This window comes from Leptosomus discolor, chromosome 3 (assembly GCF_034619465.1).
Source record: "Leptosomus discolor isolate bLepDis1 chromosome 3, bLepDis1.hap2, whole genome shotgun sequence".
NCBI classification, from domain to species: domain Eukaryota; kingdom Metazoa; phylum Chordata; class Aves; order Leptosomiformes; family Leptosomidae; genus Leptosomus; species Leptosomus discolor.
The window spans coordinates 59,278,515-59,301,916 of record NC_141393.1 but is presented as its reverse complement, the minus strand read 5'-3'; positions in this window follow the sequence as shown (position 1 = coordinate 59,301,916).

The following is a 23,402-nucleotide window of genomic DNA, read 5'->3' as shown; positions in this document are numbered from 1 at the left end:
GCTGTGTTGTTGGTGACCTTCCTCTGCAAGCCTCAGCTCACATCGGGAAAAGCTTTGTCCTGGCATGTTGAGCACAGGTGTGTACTTCCACACAGTAACACCAGAGCTGGCTCCTACTCCAGGGCTTTCTGCTATGCCTTCCCCAGGGGTACACAGATGATAGACTAGGCAGGTGTAAAGAGGTCATGTCTTGGTCGGAGTTCTCCTAGGGTTAGTCCTGATGACTGACTACAGCTCGCAGCAGCTATTTTCCCAGTGCTGTCTCTATAGTTGGTGGAGACAGGTGGGTGCCCTCAGTGGGTGCTTGGATTTTAATCTTCCATGTCCTGATACATGTTTTGCCATCGCAGTGCACCACAACACCATCACCCTTGCAGGTGAGTCATGATCCACTGAACATCAGACCAGAGGGGTCTTCTCCTCCTGTTATCCACGTCCTGCTGCCCAGGCAGCACGGCGTTATGCATGGAAGCAATGTCAGTACAGGCAAGCCAGGGCTCAGGCGAGGGACCTCCATACAGCTCCTGAAACTGGTACTTTGAGATTGTGCATCCTGGGACACAGTGGCTTCCTCTCTGCAGCTCTTTTCAATGTGAGGTGAACTGGTATAACCTACACTGCACCTTTCTAGGTCTTTGTCTTCTGAAGACCTGGTGAAGACCTTAAAACCAATTTTGAAGGGATACAGGGAGGAACTGAAAATAGGACAGCTGACTCTGACTTCTCAGAAAGAATTTGAGTATTCCTCAGGGTTTCACTCCGTTCTGAGAGGTATCAAGTCACATGGCCACCCTTTGCCTTAGGCTATATATAAAGAGCTGACCACTTCACCGCACATATCACCTTTTGCAACCGTCAGTGCTGTTGCAATGACATGTCAGGTAATGTGGATAAGGCAGACACTCTTGCTTTTGCAGAAAATACTTGAATTCTGTATTTTCATGCAAAGGAAAGAAAGAATGAAAGACAACTGAAAGAACAAAAGAAGGAATGAAAGAATGAATGGACAACTGAAAAAAAAAAAAAAAGGAAAGAAAAAAAAGATTAAAGAGGCCCAACTCAAAAGGGTGTTTCCTTTTTATAAGCTGTGAAGTTATACCAAGAAGAGAGTTCCCTTTGCCTCTAAAACCTGTTCTGAAGTGATAATAAAACAGCACAGTGGGAAACGTGGAGGGTTGTGGGGATGTAGAGAAGCATGAAGGAGTTAGACTTACACACTGGATTTACTATTATTTGGGTCCTACATGAAGGGTAGATTCTTGCTATACTATATCCAAGGAATGCAACAGTACTTAAAGACTAAAAATTTCCACCACTGCTCAATGACAGATGAATTAGTACAGATTTGCAGGCTGGTTCCTTGGGAGGCCAGTGGTGATTCTGGGGTGAATTTCCTAGCTTTCTGTGAAACCGAGGTTTTGCATCATTCGTGAGTGAGTTCCACCCACTGAATCATAGTGTCAAGGACCTGCAGAAAGAAGTGGGAGCAGAATGGGAGCTTCAGAGCTGTTGCTTTTTAGACACCAGTTATTGCAGAGTATTCTGTGCATCATTCTGAATTTGGGCTTGTTTTTGTATGAAAGCAATTGGCTGGCAAGATTGCTGTAAGTATTCCCAGTAGAACTGTGTTGGGGGAAAAAAAACTTTTAAAATTTCTTTTTTTCGTGGAAAATTTTGACTTCATAACTCAAAACTTGAAAATTCTAGCTGAAAGCTGTGGGAGCCTTCCCTGATGTGGCTTCCTGATTTCCAAGAAAAATAAAACAGCATAGATGGAAATGGAAAGTTTTTATTTTCATTTAGAAGGAAAGTTTCCTACCAGTTCAAATAGCTGGTATTCTCTAGCATGGCCTCTCTGCCAGCCTCCAGCTTCCGTGTTGCTTGTGGATCAGTGTTTTCCAGGAGGCAGTGGAAGATTTGCAGAGCTGAGAAATGGTCCATGCTTGGCCACAGCTGCTTCTGAGCACGGACAATGTCACTGGAGTATTTGCAGTCATTTTGGCACAGATCTCCAGACTAAGCATTGATGGAGAGGAGATACCCGTGGCTATTGAAAAATAAAAATCTATTACCAGGCTGTGATAAGTATATACTCTGTTTTTCAATGAGAAGGTGTTTTTTAGGTTGAGAAATAGGGAAATATAAACTCTTTAACCCTCTGTTGTTGGGACAGTGCAGAGTTTGCTCAGGAAGATCTCACCCTGACTTCAGTGCAGAAGAATGGAAGGATTCAGTGTAGGGGTCTGATGCTGCAAAGTGCAGCACACCCATCTGCCCATCTGTCCTGTCACCCGGAAAAAGGAGCCATGTGCAGAGTGGGGATGCTAAAGGGGCCCCATGCAGTGGCCTCCCACCTCCCAGCAGTGTCACGACCACCCGTGTGTGGTGTCACCATGGACCAGGCACCTCCAGTGACCTTCAGAGAAAGAATTACACTTGCAGGGGATAAACTGTTCCCCACATATCCCATCTCTGCCCAAAGCCTGGCCTGTTAAATTAAATCCATTTTGTTAAGGGTTTTAAATGCTGCTTGCCCATATGCAGAATTATGTCTTTAAAGATTAAAAAATCCAATATAAACAAAATAAATCCAGGGAGCTGAATGCATGAATCATTATTTTAGTACATATTGTCCATTCTAATCTGCAGTCCAATTGTGAAGTCATTCAAAATGCTGCTTCTCAGTAATTAGCAGGAATCTAACTCAGAGCCAATTTCTGATTAAATGTGCTTAAAATCAATAAAACATCATGAGTGATTAGAGTCACGTGTGATTAGCCCTGTCGAACAAAGCAGAATAAGTTATGGCCTCACTTTAACTTGTCAAAAAACAGAACTGGGGGTGGGAATGAGGAGGAACAGCTGATATTTCTATAAAGGGTTTTTCCAGTTCTCTGCCTTTCTCTTCACTCCTTTAGAAAAGTGAAAGGATCAGTTTGTTGTCTGAAAATTACAGGCTGAAGGGAAAAGTTTGGGGCGGCTTTGGCTTCTCATGTGGGTTTGTTTAAGGATATGCTGGGAATCGCATTTTTCAATCCTGCGTCTCAGCTGCGGGAGGGTTACCTGCTTCTCCTGGAGTCACCTTTTCTCCAGCTCAGTCCTGACTATTTTCAGAGGGAAATACCTGTAAGACTTTTTTATTTTTGTTTCTGGAAGAGGCACAAAAATCTCTTCTCCCTCCCTGTGAAAGGAAGCCATGCAGTGTCTTATCCCCTATCAATAACAGAAATAAGGAGCAGCAGCAACTCAAAACCAGGTGCTCATTGAAAAGCATTATGAGATAAAGCTGCTGGTGAAATACTTTCTCTCCATCACGCTGTCCTGCACCAAGGCGACTCACAACACTCCTGCCCTGGGGTCTCCTGGACACACACCACCATCCCCTCCATCTATTTGGGGTCCAGCACAAGGTGCTGCTGTTGGAAAGTGGCTTTTTGGGCAAGAGGCTTTTGGCAGCAGTTCCCCCCCCACACACACTTCCCAGCAGTTGGGGCGGGGGGGTGGAGGTGTGCCAGCACCCGGCTGGGAGGGAGACGGCTGCAATCTCACGTTGGGCGCGTGGGGGCTGCGTGGGGTGGGAGAGCTTCTCTGGAGCTTGGCACTTGGCAGGGCTCGCTAGCAAAGCTTCCCTTGACGTCAGGAGATGGAGAACAACACTCATTTATAGCTACAGCTTCTTCACTTACAGCTGTGTGACCTCATCCTCACCGGCTGGACCCTCAGAGGAAAATCCACCTGTATTGCTCAGTGCTGCCTCTGGATCCAGCCCTAACAGCGATGCTGCTGGGGCTGCTTTCTTCCTATCTCAGTAAGCAGAACAAAACCCCCACATCCACAACGTGCACATGGTGGTGGGTGAAGAAGGGAGGCTTGGGAAGTGTCCCTTTCCACTGACAGACTGTGTATAATTGCGTTGTTTTGTGGTCTATTCGAGAGGATGTTGTTTATTTCAAGTGTACATCCACATGCTCGTTTCCTTCTCTTAGCAAAGCTCTGGCCTTCCACCCAGTGATGCTCAGGAATTTTTGGCAAAATTCAATTATTCTTTTTTTTTTTTTCTTTGTGTGCCTAATCCTAACATATTTCCTCCTGCAGACAGAAATTTACATCTCGTTCCCACAAGACTCCTTGTTTGCCTGTCACCTGGGATAAGAGCTTGTCACTGTGTGTCACACCTGGGAGATGCAATGAGTCGTCAGGGAAGGCTATATTTAACTTGAGCAAAGGACCTGGAGGCACAGGGAACCTTATTCTGAGGGAGCCCTGCTGTGAGCAACCGGACCATCTCCAAGCACCACGCTGAGCTTTGAGTTGGCATTTCTTTCAAATGAAAAGGTCTTGCAAGCCTCCAGCTGAAATGAAAAGACAAAGAAAGTTCATCAAAGGTGTTCCTGACTCAAAATTAGCAGTCCAGAGTCAGTGAGGGTAGGTTGTGCATCATAACATGCCGTTGGTGGGTCAGTGCTGCCAACATGGGAATGTCACTTCTCATTGAAAGGCAACATACACCAATGGGGACAACCCATCTGGTTCACCCTGTGTAAATATCCTCTCTTTTACAGATTTTCGTACTGCTGTTCTTGTAAGCTGATGGTCTTTAACAGCAAAAATAGTGCAGAAACAGAGGAGCAAATCCTCAGCAGATGTCCATGGCGGTAGCTGAGTTGCCCCCAAATTACACCAGCTGAGCCCCAGGGTCTGCTGTGCTCCAAGAGATAAATCACCCTGCACTGACCTCCTGGATCCAATGGCAATGCAGGACCATCTGCACTCATCCTCGGTGCCACGACACATGTGGAGAGATCTGCTGCTCGAGGTGATTGGAGTCAGGACCATCCAACACAGGGTGCTGGTCAGAGCTCTGCGTCTCTGGAAATAAAACCCAGAACTGAATGTGGGAATTACATAAATCAGCTAATTATTCCTCTCCCTGTGCCCCCTGTGCATAGTTTGTTGTCTGAGTTGGGGTTTTTTGCTTTTCTCCATAGCAGCTGGAGATGGGATGTTGAACATGGTGTGTTATTGCTCCTAATGGTATTAAGAAAAACATCTCAAGTGGTGGTTGGCATGTTTTGATTATATGTGAGGGTAAAATGAGTGCCAGATTCGGAGTGGGGAAGACTTTTTCCTCCAGGTCAGATTAGCAGGAGTTGTGGGGGGAGCGAAGCAGGGAAGCAAGGCATTGGGGGTCAAGGGGAACACTGGGTATAATCTCTCTCTTAGAATTAATTTGGCATTTTCACTGAACAAATCCCTGCTACAGAAGACCAGAGCCCTTGGTGCTTCCTTTTCTCTCTTCCTTTGGTGTTACTATTTGTGGCTTTATTTATTTGTACTAAAAGCCTTAAGCTCGTTATGGCATTTTTGTGAAGTGTTTTTGTGGCTTGTGTTGAGTGAGTATGTGCAGAGCGGTTGTTCCCTGGACCCTTTTGGATTAATGTTTGTCATATGATTGCCTGTGATTTCATGACCTCTGTAGCTGAAGTGAGCCCTGTGGGGTTTTTTATGTATGTGCAATTTAGCTTTTAATTAAGGCCTTGTTATCCAGGGAGTTGCAGCTTGGTTGGCTCACATGCCCCAAGGTTCTCCTGGCTTGATACTGGGGTAAGGTAGCCTATATTTGGAAATACTCAGCTCGTTTCTCTTGTTTCAGTTTTCCAAGCTGTTTGAATTAATCTTCAGTCTTCTTTTCCAATGTTTACTGAAGAACAGCAGATTTTTTTAACACTCCCTTTTATCACACAGTGTGATCAGCCGAGCTCAGACAATGCGTACTCATGCTAGGGTCTGTTGCTCATTTAGCAGTCTACAAACTACTAATGAAGTGCAGATGCATCGAGGAAGATCCTCCCTTCACGGATGAACCCTGGCCCAGGATGCATCGAGGAGCCATGTCATGCAGTTCTCAGCAGATGATTGCAGGCATCATGGGCCAAAGTAGTTGTACTGGCTGTGAGTAGGACTGCTCATTCCTAAGAGGTCTTGTATACCTTGGTCACACTCATAGCTTACCAGATCAACTGGGGTTTACTTTTATTTTTCTTCCTATTTTCTCCTTCTTTCCTGTCCTAACACGGTTCATCAAGTCCCTGTGTTTAGCTCCTATAACACATATTGTAGGTGTCCCTGCCCATGGCAGGGGGGCTGGAACTAGACGATCTTAAAGGTCCCTTCCAACCCAAACCATTGATTCTATGATTTGGCACAAGGTCTGCCTTTTTGCAGGAAAGCAAGAGGTTTCTGTTGTTGGGTGCTCAGGATCGATTTTCAGAGCTGACTTCCTTTTCATGCACGATCTCTCTCAGCTGTCTCTAGAATAACCAAAGAATTTGGGAGCTTTGACAGACACCTGGCTGCAGATTAATACCAGACGACCAGAGTAGATAGGCTTTCATCCTGCCCCTTCAGATAGACCTGGTTCCCCTCTTCCTCCTGACCCTCCTCAAAACAGGGTTTTACTTGACAGCAAGTTCCCAAGATGCCACCATGTTCAGCTGTCTTACTGAAGTAACCTAAACTAACAGGTTTTCAGGGGTTTTTTAGAGACTTTTAGCATAAGAGGAACTCAAGTTGAATTTTATGGTAGTGGTTTGGGATGTAATTCTGGATAGTCATATGCCATCTCCATGAGGAACTAATAGAGGTACCTCAAATTTCAGTATCAGGCCAAATTTTGAGAACCTGAAGGTCTTGAGATGTTTGTAGCCAGTGCTTTTATTGGTAAAATGTACATTAGTAAAATCAGGATCCAGATCTGAGCTCAGATTTGGTACATTTTACAGTTTTTCTGTATGTTAGGTGGGCTCCAGCATCTCCATCCTGGTCCAGTTTTAACAGTTTAGTGTCTCATTCTTAGAGAGCACTTCTTACTGCTGCCTTTATTTTAAAACTATTGATTTCTGCTTCCTATTTTTCCAGGCTCAGTGATGAGAAGTTGAACCGGGTACTACACTAATCTAATAATCTTTAGAAATTCTTCTGGGGCGTTTAATATTCACATGGTGGCCAAACTCTGAGTTCAGTCAGTCATAATCATCACACTGGAGCATGGTCTAGATGTGCAGTTTGGCCCGGACCTGGTGGCCATCTGGCCGCAAGGAAACCAGCTGCCTCTCAAGCTAAAAATGCCCTTGATTCATCATGATAAATTCCCTTTTCTACCAACAAACTTTCATGATGCAACTTACCTCCCCGTGCATAAATGACCATACTCTTCAAATAGAGTCGTTGGTGGTTGTTCAGGTTTCACGTGGCCTCTTGGAGAAAACTCACACCAGATACCCTGGCAATAACCATGGGTCAATTTGCCAGACCTTGCAGAAATCCACCACTAGGCACATGCACCTTGGTGGCATCACCTGGGAAGGCAGATGCCTGTAAATCTTTTGAGCCAAGGGCTGTAGAAAGTCACCTGTGAAGGGACAGGATCCTCCCAAAGGAAAGGCACATTCAGAGTATGTTTAAAGCTGATTTCAGTGATACAGGATAGGAGTCACGTCTCCTGACATTAACTTCTCCATCAGTTGCTAATTGAATGAAAGGGATGCTTGCGATGCAGGAATTACCTCCCACTAAGTTCAGATGCCTCAAGTAGGTCAGATAAATCATGGTTTAGTCATTCATTTCTCTCCATTGATGCTAGAGGGAATTTAGACCACCAGCTCCAATGTGGACACCAGCCTCAGAGATGCCTAGCATCCATGGAGATGTAAATCTTGGGTGGGTTGTCTCTCTGTCTAAGCTTGAATATGAGCAAAGGGAAACCAGGCTGCAGTACGAGACATAAAACAGATGCAAAATGTCAAGGAAGATAAAGGCTATGGAGATGGCCCATAGTCCTAGGAAGCTAAGGGCACCTATCTAAAAATGAAGTAGCAAAGCAACAGAGAGCACAGAAAAAGGCAGGGTTGGACCAGTGCAGAAACATGAAAATTTCCTTTCAACACTGAAAGTAACAGTTTCTAAAATCCACCTTCTCTGTCCCTCCCAAAATGTAAATGTTAGTAGTTACCCCTCTGAAAATCTGGAGCAGTTTTGTGGTAGTAAGTAGCAGATTCTTGGCTACTGGAGCCTCAATGTGGCAGATGGGTTTTTTGGAAAATGACACTTGAGGAGCCCAGCTGGTAACCACAGCTGAGATCTCCCTACCAGAGATCCTAGAAGTCAACGGCTGTATCGGCTTTGATTTTACTGGAAGCAGTGGCTGGGCTGCTGGAAATTACACCCAGGTGTTAGGTGGAAGGGTCAGACTTGGCCAGCGATTCCCAGGATGATAACTGACCCATTTCAGGCAATTCTCCATGTTTTCCATGAGAAACGTCTGCACTAACTGTGATATGGCTGGAAACTTTGGCAAATAAATTTGTCTTTTTAGGTGAGCTATTAAAAAATTTCCTCCCCTGGGTTTGGACAATATTTAGGTCTATTTTGGCTGAGGGTTGGACACCTCTTTCTGTTGCTGCCCAAGGTACCTTGCTTTGGAAAAGCTAATCTGCCTCGAGCCTGCTGCTAATCCAAGCCAGAAACAGGCATTTTCCACCCCCCCAGCAGGAGAGGTTGGCATTTAGCAACAGTTCCCTTCTGAATCACACAAGAAACTTGGAGTATTAAAAGATTTTATTGAATAAAAGGATAGTAGGGTGTTTTATCTCACGTGTGACAGAATGAAAATCAGTCAACAATTTCCCTCAAAAGTAAACAACGCAACATATGGGGAACTCTGTTGGTGCTGTTGTTGTGGTTGAAATCTTCGTGCTCCCAGAAAATTTTGAAGAAGTGTTATTTTCAGATGGAGTGAGGGAAAGTGCGTGGCATGTCTGACCAGTTGCACTTGCTTCCAACTCAGAAATGTCAGCTGCATTTTGACTTTATCTCTGCTGAGGGCTGGATATTTTTTCCCCAGCACAAATGACTTTGTATTTTTTTTTTCTTGCACCAGGTCTCCCTCCCTGTACCAAATAATAAATGCAGGGACCTTCAAGTGTTTTCAGTGTCATCTGCAAACTGGCTTTTGTATTTTAACTTTCTCTGAGATCAGGAAAATACAGCTTGCTTTGTAACATCTGATCTGAATGCTATTTAACTCTCCAATAGTTTGTGTCCTCAAACTTTGTCTCTAAAACTTACTTTTTGTGCCCATGCCATATGCACACCCACCTGGATGTGTTATGTGCTATGTTATGTTTTATGCTGTGTTAAGTGCTATGCACACACACCTAACCAGGATGTGTTATAAGTAGAGATAGCTGTGGATTTTCCATCCTGTCATTTTCCAACAGAAAAAGTAGATTCAAAAACATCAAATTTTGCTGTTGAAAAATAGAAGTCCTTTCCCCTGTATGTACAGCCCCCAAACAAAGCCATCATTGGGAAAACTGAAATGAAATATTTCATTTGGGGATGGATTGATTGTAATTAGAGTATGTATAATGTTTCAATTAAATTTTTTATTTTTCGTTGTTTCAACCAAGTGTTGAACTGCTTTCACCAGTGGTGAAACCAGGGAACATGAGAGACATGGTTCAGTCCTGTGCCTTCTTATGGTACATAATCTCTGTCTTCACATGGTGCACAGTGGTCATTGCACTGTTGCAAGTGATGGGAAGAGGCATTTGGCCGAGGCTATAGAGCTGTGGAAAAGGGGAAAGTCCTGATTTCAAGACTGGGATTTAATGTTTTACATCGTTGCTTCCAGAGAAAGGGACAGTGCTGGGCTGCTCCTAAAGGTGTGTTTGGGTCCATGAGATACTTTCTATCGCCTGTAAGGAGCACTGGAGAAGGTCTTCAGTTCACCAAACTTGTCTTTGTGAGGGTTTTTGTGGAGAGAAGTGGTTGCAAGTGACTTCCAATTGTTGATTCTGCTTTAGAAAAAACAAAGGACTGCAGTGGTTTTGGTGCCGATCAGGAAGGATCAGTGGAAGGGCTGGAGTCAAGCAGCTGATGAAGAAGTTCATTGGTATGTGGCTGGTCTCAATTTATATTGATCTCTACAAAGAAGGTACATACTTGTTCTTTTAAAAAAATTATTACAGAAATCATCGCTATCTAGTCAGCAACTAGAGCTGGACAGCACTGGCGGTTTTGCTTTGCTTTGTACTTCTCAATCATTTCGTTTGCAGCAGCCCAGGAGTGGAACATTCCTGCTCACGAGGCTCCAAGTGCAAAATCATAGAATCATTAGGTTGGAATAGACCTCTAAGATCATCAAGTCCAACCGTTGACCTAATACCACCATGCCCACTAAACCATGTCTACAAGTGCTACATGAATATGTTTTTGAACACCTCCAGGGATGATGACTCCACGACTTCCTTGGGCAGCCTGTTCCAACGTTTGACTACTGTTTTAGTAAAGAATTTTTTCCTAATGTCTATTCTAAACCTCCCCTGGTGCAATCTGAGGCCATTTCCTCTTGTCCTATCACTAGTTACTTGGGAGAAGAGATGACCCTCACCTCACTACAACCTCCTTTTCAGGTTGTAGAGAGCGATCAGGTCTCCCCTCAGCCTCCTCTTCTCCAGATTAAACAACTCCAGTTCCCTCAGCTGCTCCTCATAAGACCTGTTCTTCAGACCCTTCACCATCTTCGTTGCCCTTCTCTGGACATGCTCCAGCGCCTCAATGTCTTCCTTGTAGTGAGGGGCCCAAAACTGCACACAGTATTCAAGGTGCGGCCTCACCAGTGCCGAGTACAGGCGCATCATCACTTCCCTACTCCTGCTGGCCACACGATTTCTGATACAGGCCAGGATGCTGTTGGCCTTCTTGGCCACCTGGGCACACTGCTGGCTCATGTTCAGCCAGCTGTCGACCAGCACCCCCAGGTCCTTTTCTGTCAGACAGCTTTCCAGCCACTCATCCCCAAGCCTGTAGCATTGCGTGGGGTTGTTGTGACCCAAGTGCAGGACCCGGCACTTGGTCTTGTTAAACCTCATACAATTGGCCTCAGCCCATCAATCCAGCCTGTCCAGATCCCTCTGCAGAGCTTTCCTACCCTCGAGCAGATCAACACTCCCACCCAATTTAGTGTCATCTGCAAACTTAACTGAGGGAGCACTTGATCCCTTCATCCAGATCATCAATAAAGATGTTAAACAAGACCAGTCCCAACACTGAGCCCTGGAGGACACCTCTTGCGACAAGCCTCCAGCTGGATTTAACTTCATTCACCACAACTCTGTGCTTGGCCATCCAGCCAGTTTTTAACCCAGTTTAGTGTGCAGCTGTCTAGGCCATGAGCTTTCTTAGGAGAATGCTGTGGGAGACTATGTTCAAGGCTTTACTAAAGTCCAGGTAGATGACATCCACAGCCTTCCCCTCATCGACCAGGTGGGTCATCTGGTCATAGAAAGAGATCAGGTTGGTTAAGCAGGACCTGTCCATGAACCAATGCTGGCTGGGCCTGAGTCCCTGGTTGTCCTGCACATGTGATGTAAACACCCTCAAGATGAACTGCTCCATAACCTTCTCTGGTACTGACTGGCCTGTAGTACCCCAGATCCTCCTTCTGGCCCTTCTTGTAGATGGGCATCACATTGGCAAGCCTCCAGTCGTCTGGGATCTCCCCTGTTGACCACAGCTTCTGATAAATGATGGAGAGTGACCTGTCCAGCTCCTCTGCCAGCTCCCTCAGTACTCTCAGGTGGATCCCATCCAGCCCCATAGACTTGTGGATGTCCAGGTGCCAAAGCAGGTCATTAACTGCTTCCTCCTGAATTATGGGGGTTTATTGTGCTCTTGGTCCCCATCTTCCATCTCAAGGGGCTGATTACCTTTCAGATAGCTTGTCTGCCTATTAAAGACTGAGGCAAAGAAGGCATTAGGTACCTCAGCCTTTTCCTCATCCTTGGTGACAATGTTCCCCTCCACATCCAATAAAGGATGGGGATTCTCCTTGGCTCTCTTTTTGTTGTTAATGTATTTGTAGAAACAATTTTTGTTGTCTCTCATGACAGTGGCCAGCCTGAGTTCTAGTTGGGCTTTTGCCTCTCTAATTTTCCCTCTGCATGACCTAACAAGATCCCTATACACTTCTTGAGTTGCCTGCCCTTTCTTCCAAGAGTAGTAAACCCTCTTTTTTTTCCCTGAGTTCTAGCAAAAGCTCCCTGTTCAACCAGGCAGGTTACCTTCCCCACCAGTTCGTCTTCCAGCACACAGGGACAGTCTGCTCCTGCACCTTTAAGACTTCCTTCTCGAAGAATGTCCAGCCTTCCTGGGCCCCCTTGCCCTTCAGGACTGTCTCCCAAGGGACTCTCTCGACCAGTGTCCTAAACAGCCCAAAGTCAGCCATCCAGATGTCCATGATTGTGGTTTGGATGACTCTTCTCCTAACTTGACCAAGAATAGAGAACTCTATCATTCCATGGTTGCTAGAGAACTTTATCATTTCGTGCTTTCATGGCCTCTGACCACCACATTTCCCACCAGTCCTTCTCTGTTCGTAAAGAGTAGGTCAAGTCAGGCACCTTGCCAGTAGGCTCCCTCACAAGCTGCATCAGGAAGTTCTCTTCCACACGCTCCAGGAACATCCTGGACTGTTTCCTCTTTGCTGTGTTGTATTTCCAGCAGACATCTGGCAAGTTGAAGTCCCCACAAGGACAAGGGCTAATGATGGCAAGAGTTCTGCCAGCCACTTGTAGAATGCCTCATCTTCCTCTTCCTCCTGGTTGGGTGGTCAATAACAGACTCCCAGTAGGATATCTGTCTTGTTGGCCTTCCCCCTCATCCTTACCCCTAAGCACTCGGCCTTGTCCTCATCAAGCTCTACACAGTTGAAACACTTCTTAACATACAAAGCCATCCACCGCCTCACCTTCCTTGTCTATCTTTCTGAAGAGCTTATAGCCATCCATTGCAGCACTCCAGTCATGAGAGTCACGCCACCATGTTTCTGTGATGGTGACCAAGTCACAGCTATCCTGCTGCACAATGAGTTCCAGCTCCTCCTGTTTGTTTCCCATGCTGTGTGCATTGGTGTAGATGCACTTGAGCTGAGCTATCGATTTCACCCCAAACATCGGCATGCAACCCCTAGGTTCATCCCTGGCATGAGCAACAGGCTCAGGCATTCCCTGCAGCCCAAGACTGGCACAGCTCTGTGTCTGTGTGGGAGCTCCATCTGGGTCAACCCTTCTGATGATGGCTTCCTTCTGGCAATGGCTTTCGGCCACATGGAAACCATCGCTTCACCTTTTCTGGGAGGGTGATGGCCACTATGTCTCTTGGTCTCTAAAGCCAGGAGAGGGACTGTGCCCTTCTGGCTCACCACACCCTATTTGCCCACCCTGGTCACTGCACTACTGGTTGCTTGTGCTCCCTGAGGGCTGCTCTTGTCTGTGAGGGGGTTGACCACTGTCATTCTTGTCCCCGCTCAGGGTCAGTCATACTGACCCCCATCAGGAGCTCACGTTTCCCTCTTCAGGGTGGCTGGGGAACCCTCTCACCCCGTGTGCTTCTGTCTCCTGGGTTTTCCTGCTTCAGGAAGGGTCCCCCAGCGCACTCCTCCACTCCAGAGGTCTTCTCCTCAAAATGACGTGGCCAGGAGGGAAAGAGAATGAAGTAACTCTGTACTTCAGTCAGACTGGTGACTGGGACAGCAGGAGCCACAGACGTAGAAAGCTGGAGAGAACACTCTATATGTGCAACATCAAAAAAAAAGAAAGGTAAAATACAACTAACAGACAGGCTATGCTCAGGGATCTGCTTACGTGACAGGGTTTGGGGATTAGATCTACCCTGTGAAACAGTTTTAAAACCATTTTTTTTACCACAGTTGCATTTTCCAGGACAAAACACCCTACCAACTTCACTGGAGAGGTTCTTTGAAGGCTTAGACATAGTACTGTGGGTAAAGCATAATCCTGAAAGTCAAGAAATACAGGTTCTCCTCCCAGCTCCGTGGTGATTTTGTTGCATGACCATGGACAAGTAACTTCATGTCCACTTACTATGTTTGTGCATTCAGTCTTCCTTTAACCTGTCTTAGTCTTTCATCTGGCTTCACAGTCCTCCAGACCAGCTAGTGAGCAGCTGACTCATGCCAGCCAAAGTGTGGACGTTGAAGTTCATGTCCCGGGTAATGGGTTTGTTTAGGTATGGTTAGACCAGACTTATGCAGGTGGCTGTACACATGGCTCCTAAAACCATGGGATCTGAACTCTCTTCTGGGATTGTGCGGCTTCTTTTTTGCTAAATCTTGGGGGTTTTGGCAAATCAGAGTGTATGCTAAGTATGTGCTAATACACAGACTGAATGACGGTATAATATCGTCACAGTTTCAATACTTCAATACAAAGTATTTCAATACTTTCTCACCCTCCATTTTATGGGATTTACACATCATACACTAACCAAGGCAAAAGTTATTTAGATTGTTTAATTTTCACAAAGGAGATTAGCTGATTGTTTTGGGGGAGTGGGGAGTTTGTTTTGTTGTTTTTCCTAGAAATAATTTTCTTTTTGCATCTAGGCATGCTGGAAAAGGAAAATTATGTATTCCATAACTATAGCCTTAGCTATGATCTAGTTATGTCCTCTGAAAATTGCCTCAGCTTTCAGAAATATCGATTGTAGAGAAAACATACTGTTACAGCTGTTCTGAAGTATTTAAAGGCCAGAAGCACCTAAGCTATTGCTCCCATGACCTGTGTTTCCAATGAGTGAAAAATCTCTTACAGGCAGAATATCACTGATCACCAAACACAGTGCAGAATTTTTGCTTGTTTCCTATTCTCTAACAGCGATGCACCAAAAATAGAAACAGCTGCATCTTTCAACTGGACGAAATTTGAATAATGTTGCTGTGCTTGAAATAAAATGGGAAAGCCTCACAAAGTGAAGAGTTTGATCTGGTAGGTGCAAATGAGACCAAATTTCAGAATTCTTTGGCAGATAAAATTCTAGATTTTCCATGACCCAAAACTCAAGAACATTTGAATCTGGGGTTCTAGTTTCTTCTTATACAGACAGCAACATCAGCACAAAGGTTTACAGCAAACTTCTTACGGAAATGTCTCACCAGCAGATGCTGGTGATGGACAGATGTAGCAGACCAGAGATTGGCGGATGATCTCAATGAGATTTTAGACCAAGAAAGAGAGCTTTTCTTCCTTACCTCTATTCATTTGAATGATTTTACAGATTCTAATAGAATTTACTGAAATTGGTAGAATTTTCCCAAGAGTTAAAGTGTTCAAGAACAGCAGCAGGATGTAATTCTGGGGGGTTATACATTTCTCACATATAGGAATATACATGAAAGTTGCTCCAAAATCCAGGACCCTTCATGATGCTGTCTCCTGTTGTCCTTGCCTGTAAGACTGAATCTGCAGGTGTTACTTAGCACCTGTTGGACCAGCTATGGGTTTCCGGCACAGAGCAGAGCTGTTACTTAGTAGAAGAATACTTCTGAAACAGTCAAACTGAAAGCAATTTCTGCAGATGAAATAGATGAACTGTCTAAGTGATTTAGGTCTCGCAGTACCTAAGTATCTTCAAGGTCCTGATGTAGGACCGAGCTGCCACCATGATCACCCAACATGGGGCTATTACACCGACACTCGTGGCTGTGCTCCATAGGAGACAACAGAGTGAATGGGAAACAGGGTTGCAGTCCTTTTGCAGTGCCATGTCAGGGTGAGCTTGTTCTTCCCGGTCTGTCCAGGACTGTCTGCAAAGCTTTAGAGGATCCTTCTTGTTTAGCTTGTTGTCAACTCGTGGGATCACACCTCTGTTGCTCCCATCCTCCTGTTCCTCTGGGTCTCTGGATCTCCAAGTTCTCCCAAAGGCTATCCCTCTGCGACATTTACATCTTTCACATACTTGGGCTCATTTGTCATGTCCCCTGTTTTACTCATTGCACGGTGATGCATATTTACTAATTCTAACATTTCCTCGTTAGTCATTCCCTCCAGGCCCATTAATCACTATAAATTCCCAAACGAGAGGCTGCAGTACATCGTTCCTTCTAACAGACAGCTGACACGTAGTAATTAGGCAGCTGAACATAAAAATAATGAGGCTGAGGCTCCCGCAGATCTCCTTCCCCCTCTTGGCACCTCAGGGGCAGCCTCTCTGCAGCGCACGTGGCCTCACACACCACCGCTCACACCACATCTGCACAAGCTGCTCCCCACACGAATGTGTCTGTTTCCCTCACTTTACCCCCAAAACCTGCTCTTTGATCCATTGAAGAGGTACTCGAGCATTTAGTTTCATGACTACTGGCAGAATTTTTCTGTGCATCACATCAATCTAGACACTGAATAATTTAGTCTCTCTGCCTCCCCTGTTTCCCCGTCATGCGGGGACAGGTCCAGCTCCCGTTGTTCATCTCTACCTGCTGCTCCAGAAAATCCTTGTGCCAAGCTGCCCTGCCAGTTTGTTGCAGACTCTCTAACTCAGAGCACACTCTTGGAAATAATGCTTCTTTTCACAATGGCTTTACACCCTGAAATAAATAGCATGATTCAGGCACTGGCTTGAATGCAGAAATGGTCTGAGAGACCAAAAGGCTCTTTGTGTCCAGCCTAATTTTCCTGTTGTCTTGTATTCTCCCTTCTCTGCACAGCTAGGGAGCAGTTCTGCAGTCTTTTTTCTCTTTCTTTTTTTTTTTTTTTTGGCCAGAATGCTTTGTGGTGATCACTTTTGTTTGCCGCAGAAATACCCTGGAAACGCAATGCCCATGGAGAGGGACACAGCACCATTCACTCCAAATTATACTGTCATGTCCAGCATCACTGGCCAAACTGGAGTTAATGGGAAGTAGGAAGAAACTTCCCCTGTAGTTCTTTTTTATTCTTGCTCCCTTCTGAAGCAATATGTCTTGGCTGCATTTGGCTTAAATAGACCCTTGATCTGCTTTGTTTATGGTAATTTCCTTATTCCTGTGAGAGAGAGAGGGAAGGCAGCACTGAACTGATATTGTTCTGGGACTGCAGATGGGCAGATGGTTTGAAAAAACGATTGCAAGTTTTCGCTTGCACTCTGGGCCTGTCTTTCACATTTGGGTGCAAAGACCAAGTTTTGTCTTCTGTCACAGGAAGCCTAATTTAGATTGCCTAAAACCTGAAATCAGTTTGAAGACAAATCCCCAAGGTCAATGACTCCACAGATTTGGAGGTTAAGGAATTGAGGTTAAGAACTGACAAACGAGGATGTCGAGGCAAGATTATGGAAATGAGGATCTGTAGCAAATTCTCTCTTGTTTCCCCCTTGTAACCTCCTAATGACATTAGCGCCCGTCTTTGACAGTCACTCCTCAAAGGGGAACTTACTTGAGCGCTAAAGACGCTTTTATGAGTCCCAGAGACACACACAGGAAAACATGTGGGCAAATCTGCTAAGACCCAGATATGGGACACAGTCCTTAAAAGCCCTGTGCCGACTTAAAAGAAATGACCTGAAATAAGAAAGAGAGCAAAACACAGTTGGCAGGTGGGTCCCTGATGCCATATCCCCATCCCGGTCCCTGTGCTGAAGGCAAACATCCTTTTTTACCCACATGCTGCTGAATGCACTCAGTTAAAAATTCAGTCTTCGCATCTCCCCAGTGAGCTGGAGCACTTCTACTGTCCCTTCTTGCAGCTGCGAAGCTGAGATTTGGAGGGATTAAAGCCAAGATCATAAACCAGTACCTATTAACACTGCCTGCCCAGCTCAAACCACCCATCTCCCGAGTCCTCAGAGTATGTTAGCTTTTTGTGTAATGCCTTTTTGTTATTGCTAATGCAAGTCACTGCTTAGAGGTCGCTGAACTCGTTTACTTCAGGGAGAGTTTCTGGGCATCTGGTCCACGGCCAGAAATTTTTGCTGTAAGTATCTCACCCATCTTCATGGAGAAACACTGTGTGAAGCATGGGCTGGATTTATTTCTGCAGAATGGTGGTTCTTTGACTAAGACCCACATTTTCCTGGAAGGTTGTGCCTCATTTCATGCATTACAGCTTTATTGCTACAAGTGAGATTTCCCCCTAAAGTCAGTGTGGCACCAATCCTTTCCTACTTCTTTTTCTCTTGATCTTTCCCAACATAACTACACAGAGAGCTGACCAAGAACAGCTGGATGGATAGAAGGCATTTAATGGAGATGTCTTTACTTCCCCATCAATTTGGTGGACTGAGACACAGGGCTCACTCCTTCTCCCCTATTGTCTGTAAGACTTTTCTACCCGTATTGGTGAGATCAAGTCCATTTCTTTCCTGTGATTAGACAGAAAGGAAGATGAGCAGGCTCCTTTTCTTTTAATATATTAGCCAGTGATGTCTGATGAAAAGCTGAAAGATATTTTTTAACTGTAAAGTGTATAAGATACAGCCTATATGGCCAGCAAGGTATCCCCATGGATGGAGGCATTAAATAACATACATGGCTGTTTGAGAAGCACCTTATTCACCCGTCTAAAAGATCTGCCATCCTATTGATCTCAGATGCCTGAATTTATGGCCTTGTTATAAATTTTCTGATGCCTCAGCTCACTAACACTAAAGCATTCATTCGAAGTAGCTATAGCTTTACAAATAGACTTTTTTTTTTTTTTCAGAAATAGAGTTTTTCCATCTGTTTGTTCCATTTTCCCATCTGTTCCTCCAGCCTCATAGTCTTGTTCAAACTGTTTATGAAGATTGCCTTTAAGTGAATATATATATAATTTTTCCACTCTAGGACAATTGTTTCTCTCACAGTGGTTTTATTTGTTCTTAAACGGCCTCTCTGAGCTGGGCACTTTTTTTACTAATCCGTTTACCTGTCCAATATGTGTTTCAATCCATCAATGTGATCGTACACTTTAAAGCCATGAGGAGTTATGGTCTGATGCTCAGTGATCACTTTGGCAGGGCTAGACCATGACCTGTGGCTAGATCCCAGTGAGAAACCCAGCATGCCCCATGGATGGCATTATGGTGTCCACCTGGGAACCACGAAGGTGGGTGACACCAGGACATTTCCAGTTGTGCTGCTCTTGGTAAACAGGGTGTCAGTTTAGACATGTTGCTTTTTTGTTACACTAAAATACAACTCACTGCTGCCAGAAGAAACATGGTAGTAGACAGCCCAACTGTTGCTCTCTGTCATGATACATGCCCTCCACCACAATGCCATTCAGTCACCTGCTCAGGAGCATTTTCTTCACTCCTCTAGTGTGACCCAGGTGTTGCTCAGTGGCTAGACATCTTTTAAAATAGAGTTATCAGACAATTCAGAAACACAAGCAGCTTGTGATAAGAAGAAGACACATTTAAAATGAAGAGTAAAATACTGATAAAATAGACTGCCTGTTATCAGTAGAGGACTCCACTGAAGATGGTCTCACACCACCTCCCAAGGGTTCCCTTCACTGAAGAACCTCTAGTAGCTTCTGAGTAGTTGCTAGATAAAGATTAAGGTACCCAAGCCAGTCCCCAGCCTGTGTTTGACCAATCTGAAAAAATTCTCAGGAATCACTAGTCAGTATTTTATTACAGTTAGATCGGAAGCTGGACTGGTTTTGTCTCTGGAATTATCTGAGAGACAGAGGTAAGTGCCCTTTGAGAAGATGTAATTTCTGCTACAAAGAGAGCACAAATTTGCATCTCTCCAGGCCACCCAAAAGTCATCTTTGATTTGTCAAAATAATTCTTTATGCAGAGGAATTGAGAGCTTGGAAGATACCCAAAAATGTGTTAATCTACACTTTTTAAATCTCTCATTTTATGTAAGGAGGGGGGGAACTAATAATAAGCTTGTAAATCATGTGGTTAAGTTTAAAGAAAAACGCTTTGGGAAAGTTTTCTAGACTTCTGCAAGACATTTTGGTTTTACTTCTTCTGTCTCCACAAGTCTTTTGCCTTCTACTCTTTGCCAACAGGAGGAAGATTGGAAAAATTCTACTGGTCCTGTCATCACAAGGGACAATTGTGGAGTGGTTTTATTGTTACCCTTCTTCTCGTAGAATAAGATCAGACCCTCCATTTAGCTAGAGACAAGGCATCTTCTTTTTCATTCCAGATATACTAAGCTATTTGTAAACAATGAGGGCTTTTGTCATATTCAACATGAAATTCAACACTTTGTTGCGTGTTCATGAACTTTTGAAGACTGCTGTGCTCAGCCTTTCAGGTAAAAGGGCTCACAGAAAGTCTTTGGGGCAAAGGAGACCCCAATTCCTGGTTTCCATGCAGGAGGATTTCCCCAGAAGGACTTGCAGCAAGCACTGACCTTCAAGACTAAATGCAGCATCTGTTTCTTTTAAAGTTTTATACTTAACAAGAGCATCTTGCTAAAACATGTGCGTGATGCAAGGGAGCAGCCTTTTGCATCAAACCCTCCTCTTGGTCTTGGCAGTGTCATTATTTTAGGGTGTTCTTCTGGCCACTTGGATCTGAGCAGAAATGAGGTATAAATTTACTTCCAAGGGAACTGTTTGGGCCATGGGATTTTAGGCACAAGAGGCCAGTCCTGCATGTTTGATAGAAAGCTCAAGGTTTTACCTTCCAGTTCAGCATAATTTGATAGAAAGTTTATCCATTACCAATCTGTGTTGGTTTAGTTCCTTTTGTTCCTAGAAAACAAAGGCACTGTGCTCACAGCTAAATCCCCCTATACAAGCATTTCCTTTAATTAAACAAAAGCCAGCTAAATAAGAACGTTTCTCCCTTTGGGTAATGATGCACTCCCCCATACTCATGGTGTGAGATACTCCCTTAGTTCACTTATTTTTTTACTTTTTACAGTTCAGTTTCCATACGCTGCTCCTCATGTGTGGTGTCAATCCTGTTGGTGATGAATTTCTTTCAGAGCTGACTTGATCAATGTCTCTCTGAAGTAATAATTTTCTGTCTCCCCAGCGTTTAGCTGAGTGCATAGTCTCCAAGACCTTTCACCAAGCATCCATCAGTAACGAGTTCAAGCTAAGCAAGACACTGCCCTGTTCCAGAGACTGAGCAAATCACATGCCTATGTTGTAACTAATTATTTCTATTGGCTGATTGTTTTTTAATGCATCTGTTTTACAGGTAAACAGATTAATCTTAGGAAGGCAAAGGTAATAAGATGCTAAGGTTTTTCCTTTGTCTTTCTTCAGAGACTGAAAAGCTGAATGCTGAAATAGGTGTATTTTAGCTGTACAGAGAAGTTGCTTGATTTTCATACCCAGGCAGGATTCCTGGAAAATATTGGGAAAGCCTGAAAAAATTGTGAAGCCTCCTGACAGGACTCCATCAATGGATGATATTAGCCGTGTGGTCTCCTGTCTCCAACTCCTCATGAACATTCCCAATAAAAATGGAATGCTTTCTAATTGTAAAACTCCCTGGAGAAGCCAGTTTCTGATGCAAGGAGCCCACCACATAGACCTCACATCCAGACAGCTCAAGAACATCAGCCATTCGTGGTGTTCAACTCAGCCTTATGATCCTAGGTGCAAATCTGAGCGTGAGCATCTTGCAGACATCTTAGCAACTGCTCTGGCAACTGTGATGCTGTTTGTACATTTGTTGTATTGCAGAAGCACTCTGAGCTGCTTCAAACCACACAACCCATGGATCAAGGAGATCCAGCAAAACATGTTTGACCCAAAATGCTTGTGACTGAATCACCAGAAGGGTGGATGGAAACACAGGAGACAGAAAAGCACTGCTCACTAGTACAATTTAGCCGCAATCAGGGGTCTGCAGGAATGGGAACAGACCCTGAAAAGCTCTTTCAGGTTTACAAAATAAGGAAAGGGAAGAAAATCACCAAGTTAAAGTTCTTGGAGAGAGATGTCGCATGTGTATGCTGTAAAGTAAAGCCATAGGCAGATAGCACCGTCTGGGTGATATCCTCACCCATGGCACTCCTGCACATTCTTTGGACTTGTTTTTAAAGAAATCTGGGTCTTGAAAACAAAAAGTCATAGCTAGAGATATTCAATAGCAGCAGTGACGGCCTTCAGTTTAGCATGGCCAACCTTGGAGACCTGAATCAGTGTGAGTACCATCAAGAGCTCAGCAGTGTCCATGCCTAATGGTCCTGCACAGGGCGAAAGTTTGAGTCCCCCAATTCCTGGACTTTTCTGCTTTGGAAGGACCCTTCTCCTTTTCCTTTTCACCAGTGCAAAAAAAGCTGTTTTCAGTGGCAACTTTGCTAGGGCCAGGTTTTCCTGCCTGCCGTCTCTGGGCTGGGAGAAGGAGGAAGACCTTTACGTGCTGCCTGCTGTTGAGTGGGGGGCACCACAAAGGAAATAGGACCTAGCTCTCTGGCAGCAGCTTTTTCAGCTGGATTTTGGTTTGCCTGCTGGGCTGGGGTTGCAGCTGGCTGGCCTGATCTCCTTCCCTCCCACCAGCTCTCACTAAGAGCAGAACATGCCTTCTCCTGCTGATTTCTGCTTGCCATATTGATTGCAGCAGGGTATAATGGAGACAAGTCAGGCAGAAAGCCAGCCACCCTTGGGAATGATTAAAGAGCAAGCAGAAAAGGATAGAAGCGAAGAAAAACAGGCTGACACTTAGGACGTGGTGGATTTAGAGCAAATTATGCCCCTTTCTCCATCTCACCCCAGCGAGGTGCCTGGGACATGCAGCAGCACCTCATTTTCAGCTCTGCCCAAAAGAAGCATCGTATCGACCCCCGTGTACACAGGGAACAAAATCCCCAGAACATGTACAATATCCCTATTGTTCATGGATTTGCAGACTGATTATTCACAACGTAGCCAAGGAAAGGTAAGGCTATGACCCATTGTTTTCGTGCGATCAATTGAATACTGTCATTTGCATTTAAAACGCTCCGAATTCGCACTGTCAATATGCCAAACAGCTGCTCGGGCTTTTCAGCATTCCGTGGTGACAATCACACTATCGTACATCATTGGCACCAGGATTTGCAATACTCTCAGTGTCAAAATTTTGTGGGTTTTTTTTTTAAGAAAAAAAAAAAAAATCCCCCCCCGCCCCCCCAATACCCAAACCTGTGAAAAATCCACTTTTAAAATGACGGTGTTCGATGCTGCTAAGCAGGCCTTCACAGATGCCAACATATCAAAATTCATCTCTTTTCTTCCTCTCCTACAATTAAAAGGTAGTTAAGAAAGAGGCTGTTCCTGATAGATCCACCTTCTGTTTTCTCCTTTGTATGCGTATTATTCATTAGCAGTCTAATAAGAGTTTCAAAATGCTCTGTGCCTCTGCCAGCAGGGCATATGTATGTAGACATGTGCTTGTGACAGATAAGTACATAAACAGCATATTGGCACCAGAAAGACATCTGTGCCTAGAAAAACGCTTGTGATATGTACATAAATGACATTTTAGCTCTAGTCAAGTCCTTGTGGCTTTGAGAGGAATATGTGACTGTACTCTTCTCTGTGAATACTGAAAAGGTGCGTCTTAAAAAGGAGAGTATTTTAGAGGTTTATGGAGAGTCGGAGGAAGAGCTTGGATGCGGG